Genomic DNA, 9,158 nt, shown 5'->3' with positions numbered 1-9,158 from the left:
GGGGGGGGGGGTGTGTGTGTGGAGAGAGCACGAGAAATGCATTTAATGCTCTTTCCAATCGATTGCTTTCCTGCTGCTAATAAGGATTCAAGTTCCTTTCCCGAAGTCCCCCACCGTCTATGCAGATCCCGCCTGCCCGCTCCCCTATCGATAGGTCGCTGATGCCTCGGCCCAGCCGGGCCATGTGCGTTTCCTCGTTCCTAGGTTTGTTTGTCTGCGTATTTATTTCTCCCTCTCTTTCTCTCTCTTGTCTTCTCATTTCAGATCTCTTGCTTCCTCCTCAGGCCCCCCTCAAGGTTCGGACCATCTCCTGGGCTCGCAGGAGGAACGTCACCAGCCTAACTACGTCTGGTTGCCCCAAATGCCTTCTGCTTTTAACCGGCCCAGTGCAGGCTCTCCATGTTCCAAATCGATTAAAGCATTTCCTCGCCCACAAGAAACTGTGAAGGTGTTTTTATGCAGTGAAGTTTGGAGACTTGAGGGGGGGGGGGGGAATCAAAGTCTAAAAATGTTTAGCCGGTTTCTGCTTTTTTTTTTTTCCCTTCCAAAATTCAGCTTGTGCTTTGAAATTATACAGGGCCTAACAGTTTAGGGGACACACACACATACACACACACACATACACACAAACACACACAATATTATTGGTTGATTCGAAGCCTTGCAGGATTCTTTTTTGTTTGCTCCTGTGGAATGTCTATTATGGCCCACCGGCCTAGCAAACTTCACCAAAAGGATGTTCAGTTTCGAAAACTTTATGGTTCACTCGGATGACTCCGTTTTATGGCACGGAAACGCGCTCCGCGATGGTTTCCCCTCCTTCCCTTTTGACATTCACGAGAGTGTTGCGGTCGTGACGTCACGCCGAGTTGTCATGGCGAATCGCTACCGGCTTAAAAATTATAAAGCGTGGTATTATATAGAGCTGTATAAAATATGGGTATAAGGAACTACTACGCCCGCGAACAGATTAAACAAAGAAGAATACGATTTTAATACGTTCAGGAAGAATAATTCAACAATGAGAAATGGTTGTCATTATCTATGAGTTCTTATTTTATTTTATTGTTTGCACATGGGGGTGGGGGAGAGGGAAAAATTAATCTTGGGACCCGGAGAGAGAGAGAGAAGAAACAATAAGTCAAGAGACCATATTATTTGCCTTAATGATGTGTGTTTTTAAAAGAAGTGATCGCTTAGAAAGAATTAAACGATATATTTGAAGAGGCTCTTTTTTCACTTCGGGAAAACGGAGTCCCTTTGTATTGCCTTGAACGGACTGAAGGTTTAATATTTGGAGACTGGTTTCAACCACTAGTTTTTGCCCTCCAGGAATGGGGTAAGAGGGGGGATTTCCAGTGAAAGTCTCTACTCGATTAGATTACTTTCACCCTGGAAAGGATCGAAGCCCCTGCATTGTTTCGGGGGAGGGGGGGACGCAGCGGAAGGCAGTAAGATATTCCTAAAGGATAGATAACCCTCTCAAACTGCTCACTGTCAAACAGCTTGTGGAGGCCAAACTTCCTAAAAAGTCCGTCCAGCACCTTAATAGGGGGGCTGTTGAGGCGGCGGCAAAAGGGACAGAGGGAAGGAGGCCGCCCTAGCTTTGAAAGTCGTAAAAAGTCTGCCCAATTCCGGCCTTTAGCCTTTCCCCACCCCCGAACTGAAATAACCTTATTTTTGTCTTACTCTTTCTCCCCCCCCCCGACCCCCGCCGCCCGTCTTCCACCCACCCTCATCCTCCGAAAGAAGGGGGGGGGAGTGAGACACCAAATTGGAAAAGTCCTGGCTTGCCAACTTTGAGTCACTTGGTGGCAGTATATAAAACAAGTAAACAACAAAAGAGTGAAATTTAAAAAGTGGGGGGACGGAAAGGGGGGGGGATATTGGTCGGATTTCCCACTCTCAGTAAAAGGCTTGGGGGTTATGAAGTGGGTCTGTGCGCCCCACATCTACGGTCCTGCAAAACCAGAAGGACGATTTGCCGAGCAATCCGTGTCTATAGAGGCAATAGAACGAAGGCTGAATTTGGATGTTGTGACACAATTTCCTAATGTAACAGGATTAACTTTTGCTCATATATTCCCACTGGTGTGATGGTCAGTTCTTAGTCTGAGGAAGGGCGCTTGCACTCGAAAGCTCACGCCCTGAATAAATCTTTGTTGGTCTTAAAGGTGCCACTGGACTCTGATATTATTGTGCTGCTTCAGACCAACACGGCCACCCATTTGAATCTATGCTCTCAGACTGTTAGTCCACGAATTCCTCAAGGAGGAATAAGGCCCATTAAATAAATAAATAAATAAATAAAATATAGGTTCGAATGACTCTCAACCCAACAGCCTTTGACTCGAGTCGCCCAAAGTCCCATCCGACTTTGCTCACAACTTTGTCAGGGCTTGGGACTGGGAAGAAATCGCTCTGTTTGGATTGAGACGCCGCCGCCTGGTCTGCCTGGGTGGAGGGTCCCTCTAGCTAAGAATCCCAACACGTTGAGACCGGAGCCCCTCTGCCTGTTTAGGATCAGACTGCGTTTCTATTAAGTTCTGTCTGGGACATGGGAAAGTTTGAGCGTGGCCTGTGCCCAAAACGTCCCATAAAGATAGGTAAGGGTCACAAAAGTAGCTCTTTCGTGGTGTTTGAACCCCACGGAGGTTGGTCCAGATAGATCACACCTTGTGCATTCACTGGGTTTTTTTTTTTTTTTTTTTGCAGACGACTTTGTCAGTTGTGTAGGCACACAACTGACCTACACCCATAATTCCTGAAAATCAGGCTCGTTCACTAGAAGATCTCAACTGACCAGAAAACCTGAGACGCGATTTTGTAACCCCCGGCGATCCCATTTTGCTCTCTTTTAGCCCTGTTCTTCACTGGCCAGTAACTATAGAATGGCCCGGGAAAGTGGTCGGAGGCCCTGGACTCCCCCCCCCCCCCAGCAGATCCCTTCCTCCCGTCGGCCTGCTCGGGGAGCTCCCAGAGGGCCCTTGCCAAAAGGGGCACGCTCCAGTCCCGCCAAATGATTGGACGCAATGCGGCAATGGCTGGGAAATCCAGAGCGGCCCCCAAAGCTCCAGCCAGGCTTTCTGCAGGGCCCTCGGCAGCCAGACGGGTTCCCAGAGCCAGACGAAAGGACGGGGAGGAGGGCGGAAATGCAGCGCGTGGCGTCTGGAGGCAGAGGGGAAAATGCAGAGGGGAAGCCATGTTGACACCATTCCACACCCGTTCGATAATGTACATTCAGTGTGGGTTTTGCAGCTGGATTTTCCTACATTCCTAAAGTGCATCGCCCAACTTGTGCAGAATGGGCCTCGCAGCCAAAACACCTCGAAGAAGACCAGCTTGCATTGCCCTGTGAGCTTTGGCCAGTTCTGACTCACAGAACCTCCTGGGGGAATCAAAGACATTGAGGGGATGCCGGACTTCTGCTTTAGAGATGACATTTGCAATCATGAAATCACGGGGTATTTCCCTCAGCTCCCAAATGCAGTCCCTTCACAGTCTCGGCTGCCTTTCTGTTTGGAAAAGAGGGCCTCCCGTCCTGTGACTATTTTTTTTTAATTTGGACATTCGCCGAGACTTTGTTTTGGTCTTGTTTTTTTTAAAAGAGCATAAATAAGACTACTCATTAAAATATCTAGGGCCCCGATCCGGCACATCTAAGCACGTGTTTCAGTAACCTCCCACTAAAACCAACAACCAGCCTCAAATGGGGAGGAAGCCAGACCAGTCTCCTGGGCTCAGAGCTCTGAACTGGACAAAATCCCACCAGGCACAATAATAATAGTCGTCGTCATCATCATCATCATCATCAACAACAATAACAACAACAAACAGCAAGGCCAAAGCAAACTGAACATGCGTGTCAATATCCTTCCCAGGTTTTCAGCAGTAATTAAAGGGGAGGGCGGCGACGACTGTTTTTCAATCAAATCCTCGCTTTCTCCCCGCAACCTGGCTTTTCTGTCGCAACCTTAATTGTTCCGAGTTTGACCACTCTTGTAGGAAACTGTAATTATGTCCCTCGTGCCTCCATACACATGTTTCCCGTTTCTCTCCCTCTCTCCCCCCCCCCTCCACAACGGGGGGAATGAAACAGACTTATCACATGATTTCAAAGCATTCAGTTTGCTTTTTAAAAACTTTAACTAATGATATTCTATTTCCTCCGACCCCCGCCCTTTCCCCCTTCTCGCCTTGGAGTGAATAAAAACCACCCGGCCTATTGCTAGGAAACAGATTGTCGTGGTTACGGTTATCGTCCTGACGAGCATTTTGCACCGACTGCTTTGGCTGTTTGCAGTCTCATAACTCCCCTCTTAATAAACATTTATATGTTTGCCGCTGCCAAGTCGAACGCGGGGCGTTTGGGTTTTTTTTTGTTCTCCGCTGTTCCGCATTTACTGCAAGGTTTATGACGCTACTTCAGGGTTAACCGCCGCCTGCGAAAGCAAAATAACTCCAGCGGCAGTTAACAGGATCGAATTTGGGTTGCAAAACCATCAATTCTTCCCTTTCACGAGGGTGTATGTCAATAATAAGACTTCGGGCCTGTTCCCTGCGACCCCTTGGTCTTACGGAGCCCTTCCGGCTAACAGAAGCCCAATGAATTTTCTTTCCGTTCGGACTGTAAAAATTCGCAGCGAATATAAATCAGGACTTTTGTTTCCTCTCTCTCTCTCTCTCTTACCCTCTTCTATATCTACCCAAATGCTTTGAGTGTATGAACGATGGCTATATGTCACTTCAAGGAGAAAATCAATGCATGGCGAGGTGTGTTTGGATGGGCGATCCTTAGCCCTTGAGAGAGAGGGAGAGAGAGAGGAGATTGTGGCGGAGGTGTGCAGACGACACGCGCAACAAATAAGGCTTCTGTAACGCAGGAAAAGGCGAGCGACTGAGACGCCTCCCGTCACCAGAGCAAACGTGGCTCGACCCAGAGAAAACGGACGGAGACACACCATTGCAGCCACCCTGCCGCTGGGGCCAGCTCACCAAAAGCTCTCCCACCACGACCCTCGCAAGACGACAGCGAGAGCCCCCCGCACACATAGCGAGGGGCATCCCCGGGCCCAGGTCCTCGCCAGCCAGTATGTTACGTCACCCTGACAGGAACACCAGAGAAAGCCAACAGCCCTACCCATTGACCCGACTGGCCTTAACAGCCATTTTCATCTTCCAGGGCTGCAGTCACGAGGCATTTACTCTCGAGTAAAGGTGCAGCTCGCAGAAGCGAGGCAGTGGGCATACCTCACGGCCCAGAAATCCGATCCTCGGCATCAGAACGAGAGACATAGCCTGCCTGTCTGCCTGTCTGTCTGTCCGTCTGTCCGTCCATCTCTCTGCCTGTCTGTCTATCCCCCGTCCATCCATCTTTAAGCCGTACATATCCACGGAGCACTTACCAGCTGTAGTGACAAGAAAGCCATGGAGCTTGACTGGAGATGTTGTCTCCCCAAGAATCAAATGGCAGGCACCGCCGGAATGCGTTGGATCAGATATCTGAACGCCAACCCGCCGGATCAGGACGGCTCACTTTTGCCACTTTCCCCCCCCCCCACCCCCACCCCCTTCCCAGTATAAACAATAGTCATTCATTCCGAGCAACCGGCGGAGCAATCCAATTAGAACAGCGTAACCCTTCGGAAAGCCCCGCACCCCATATCCTCAGTGGCAAATTTAATAGCGGCGAGGCCTTTATAAACCTGGATGCGGAATGTGTTAAATATTTCATTAAGGGATCGAGCTGAAGGCCCTTAAAACGAGAGACAAACAGGGTGCCGTTGCGAAGATTTGCATTTCCACATATTGTATTAATATTGGCAAGGGGAAGCCATTTGTAATAATTCAGGAAGGAACCTCGGTCTTTGTTCCCCCACCTCCCCCCACCCCCTTTTCCTGACAGTGCGCTTGTCTCAGCCTTCGTTTTGTTATTATTGTGTTTCGATTAGCTTGTAGTCATTGGAAAGCTGCCCTGAGCACGCTCTGCAGTCCACGCAGCCGAGAGAGAGGCCAAAACATTTTTAAACCCTCTTTCCTTCCATGAGCCCGTGGTTATTAATAGATTAATGTGTGAAGGAAGGAAGGAAGGAAGGAAGGAAGGAAGGAAGGAAGGAAGGAAGGAAGGAAGGAAGGAAGGAAGGAAAAAAGATCTATTGCATTTTACTGAAGCATTGAAGGAAACATTCAGAATCAATTTGACACAACTGTTTGCAGATAAAAATGGGCCGACCAGTCCAACTTGTCCACTGTTGGAAGGCGGAAACCCCAGGGCAACTCTATGGTTCTGCAAAGCACCCTTCGGTTGTAGAACAGGGTAAAACAGAGATAACAGACAGAACTGAGAATGACAAAGGCAGCCTCATGGTTCTTTGGGGCAGCCTCATCCCACAACATAAAGGGGGGTGGGTGAAGAATCAGGGCGTGAGTCGCACACAGCAAAGGGCAAAGGGAAGCACTCCCCAAAATGGGGAGGATCGATTTTTTTTTTCACCAAAAAAAAAAAAAAAAACAGCTTAAAATTGAAGAGGGCCAGGGTAGGCTTCCAGCAGAAGCAACGGGGAGACGAGCTGGGGAAGCAGGAAAGCCAAGGCACCTCCCGATCCACCACAACCGAAGCCGGCCCAAAATTGCTCATTAAACATGGCCCTCCCGCTTGCTTGCTTGCCGGCGGTTGGGGGGCGGGGGCGGGGGTCTACGCCGTTCTAGGATGAGGCTCTGCACTGCGCATGTGCTGGAATCACCCAATGCACTCTTATGAAAAGTTGCTCTTTTTTTAAAAAGAAGAAAAAAAAAAGAAAACGTTTTGTAAATATATAACTATATTTCTCTCTATATATATTTAGACATTGGATGCAGTGACCTTTGCCCGGGCTCATGCGCGACCCAGCCGCTCTCCTTGGCTTTAACCGGCGGGCTGTGGACCCCCGCGGGCGCCTTCTCCTCTTGCTCCCCCCCTCCTTCCTCGCCAGCCCTCCCGCCGCCCTCCCCACCCCAATCAACACTGCACCATTGTACAGGGGCGGCAGTCTGCAGCCGGCTTCCTCCCCGTCTCCGACTCAGCAGACCGCAGTGACATCACCGGCAGCGGCAGCAGCAAACCCTCCCGCCCCCCCTCCCGCCCCCACCCACCCGCGAATTAACCACATTCGCGCCGATCCCTTCCTGATCATATTCTATCATAACCGGGCGACACCCTCTCCTGCTTCTGCCTCGGCGAAGCACGATGCATCATTATCTTTAACACCCAAGCGCCATGGATCATTAGTTACACATTTTAGCCAATAAGGGAACACTTACCCGACTCTCTCTCTCTCTTTCTCTCTCTCTCTCTCTTTCTCTCTCTCTGTCTCCCTCTTTTTTCTCTCTCTCCCTCTTTCTCTCTCTCTCTCTCTTTTCTTTTTTTCTCTCTGCCTCCTTTCTGTCCCGCTGACGCTGCGCTCAGCTCCACAGAAACATTTTGCAAAAGAAGAGAGAAACAACAACAACCACCAAAAAGGAAAGGAAAAAAAAGGAAAGAAAAACAAACCCATACGTCAAGTAGTCCTGGGATATTTTTTTTTAAAGACCATGGGAGGAAGGGGAGCGAGCTGAGGGTAAGCATATCTTATCCCTTAAAAAAAGAAGAAGAAGAAGAAGAAGAAGCCAAAGGTATCCCCCGCTCCTCCTTCCCCCTCGCCATGGCCGTCTCCCGAGGAGATGTGTTGCGTTTTTGCCCCGAGGGGTGGAGAAGCAGCCGAGGAGGAGGCGACCCAGCCGCAGCCGTAAAGTCATTATTCCCCAAATGCCCGGAGACACCAACCACCCCGACCCCAAGGAAAGGAAAGAAAGGAAAAAGAACCGAGACCAATCCCTCCCCGCCCACCCCCTTCCCCCGAAAATGCTACTCATCATAATCAAAGGAAACAAAAAAAATGTACAGATACCATCGTACCCCCGTTTCACTGGCACTGCTTGGACTGTTAAAGGAAGGAGTACTGCGAAAGAGTCATAAGAGAAACCACAATAAAAAGTTCACGTTCATGGATGGAGTCCACATGACTTCCTGTGGCCAATCCAACTTGTGATTCAGTCGTAAACTTTTATTGCTCAGCTGTAAATTTTCTCCAAACAACCAAGAATGCGTTGCATTTTTTTTTTGGTGTGTGTGTGTGTGGGTGTGTGGGTGTGGGTGTGTGTGTGACGAGGGCAAACGCCGTGTTCTGTCGCCATGTTTACAGAATTCGCCTTTCTCTTATATATACATGTGTGTGAAGGGTGTGTTGTTGGGTGTGTGCAGAGAGAGAGAGAGAGAGAGAGAGAGAGACGCATAGCACACACATACTTTCTCCCCCCCCTCTCACAGACACACAGATTTTGCCTTTCCAAGTCTTCCTTTTGTCCCCCACATCCCACCCACCCCCATTAAAATCCATGAATACTGGCGAGATCGGAGGAGGTGTGTCAGCTTTTTAAGACTATTTATTCATTTTCTTTCCAAACAGGCTGGGGGGGGGGAGCGGGAGGGGGGAGGCGAGCGTCCATCATGCAATGCTTCTCTCTCTCTCTCTCTCGCTCTCTCTCTCTTTATTATTATTGTTGCTAATTTGCTTGTTGTTTCCATTTGGGCTCTTCTTGGCTTATTCCGGGGCAACCCCCCTCCCGTCCAAAGAACTCCCCCAGACTCTGGTTTTTAACCGAGCAAAGCAAATGAGTGGGCCCACATGCAGGGCAGAGAAACAAAGAGGATCCGACCCGAAGGTCCCCAATTATGATTAGTGCTGATGATGATGCTTACAGAGCCACGCAGCTCCTGGCTTCGGTACACAACAGACGGGAGGGAAAACACCCTCTCCGGCAGAAAGGTTGCTTGAACTCCTTCCCACACCGGAGTTCAACTCCAAACGGATCTTTTCCGAATAGGAGACGCCTCCTGGGAAACGTGTGCCTTCAGGTATCCCAAACGCTCTCCTTTTCATGTCCCCAAACGAGGACTGTTTCACTGCCCCGGATCCAGAGGCTGGAGAAAGATGGATCGTGTGGTTGTCACAAGCAAAATAGCGCCCGAACCTCCAAGCTCCGGTTCCATCGGATCCCGGCAGGTTCACACGCCAAGCCCCTCGGCTACCCCGGGACACAGATCGGGCTTTAAAGCCATTCAGAAGAGCGGCCGTGTGTGA

The 9,158-nt window shown here is 49.7% G+C and overlaps 1 protein-coding gene across 4 annotated transcripts in view; it reads right to left on the bottom strand.

Annotated features, from left to right (window-relative positions):
• LOC143833348 (homeobox protein Hox-D3-like) overlaps nt 1-8,048 on the bottom strand; it is a 146,937-nt gene extending 138,889 nt beyond the window's left edge. The window contains exon 1 of one of the 4 annotated variants that reach the window (XR_013229601.1): nt 7,934-8,048. The gene's annotated coding sequence lies outside the window, so the exon portion shown is untranslated. Of the gene's footprint in view, nt 1-5,405; nt 5,483-7,933 lie in introns of those variants that run through there. The other 3 variants (XR_013229611.1, XR_013229606.1, XM_077329056.1) reach the window with 3 other exon arrangements.
• Nucleotides 8,049-9,158: the final 1,110 nt, after the last annotated feature.

The sequence above is a fragment of the Paroedura picta genome, chromosome 3, assembly GCF_049243985.1.
Source record: "Paroedura picta isolate Pp20150507F chromosome 3, Ppicta_v3.0, whole genome shotgun sequence".
In the NCBI taxonomy this organism is placed as follows: Eukaryota; Metazoa; Chordata; class Lepidosauria; order Squamata; family Gekkonidae; genus Paroedura; species Paroedura picta.
This window is presented reverse-complemented; position numbering and strand designations above follow the sequence as displayed.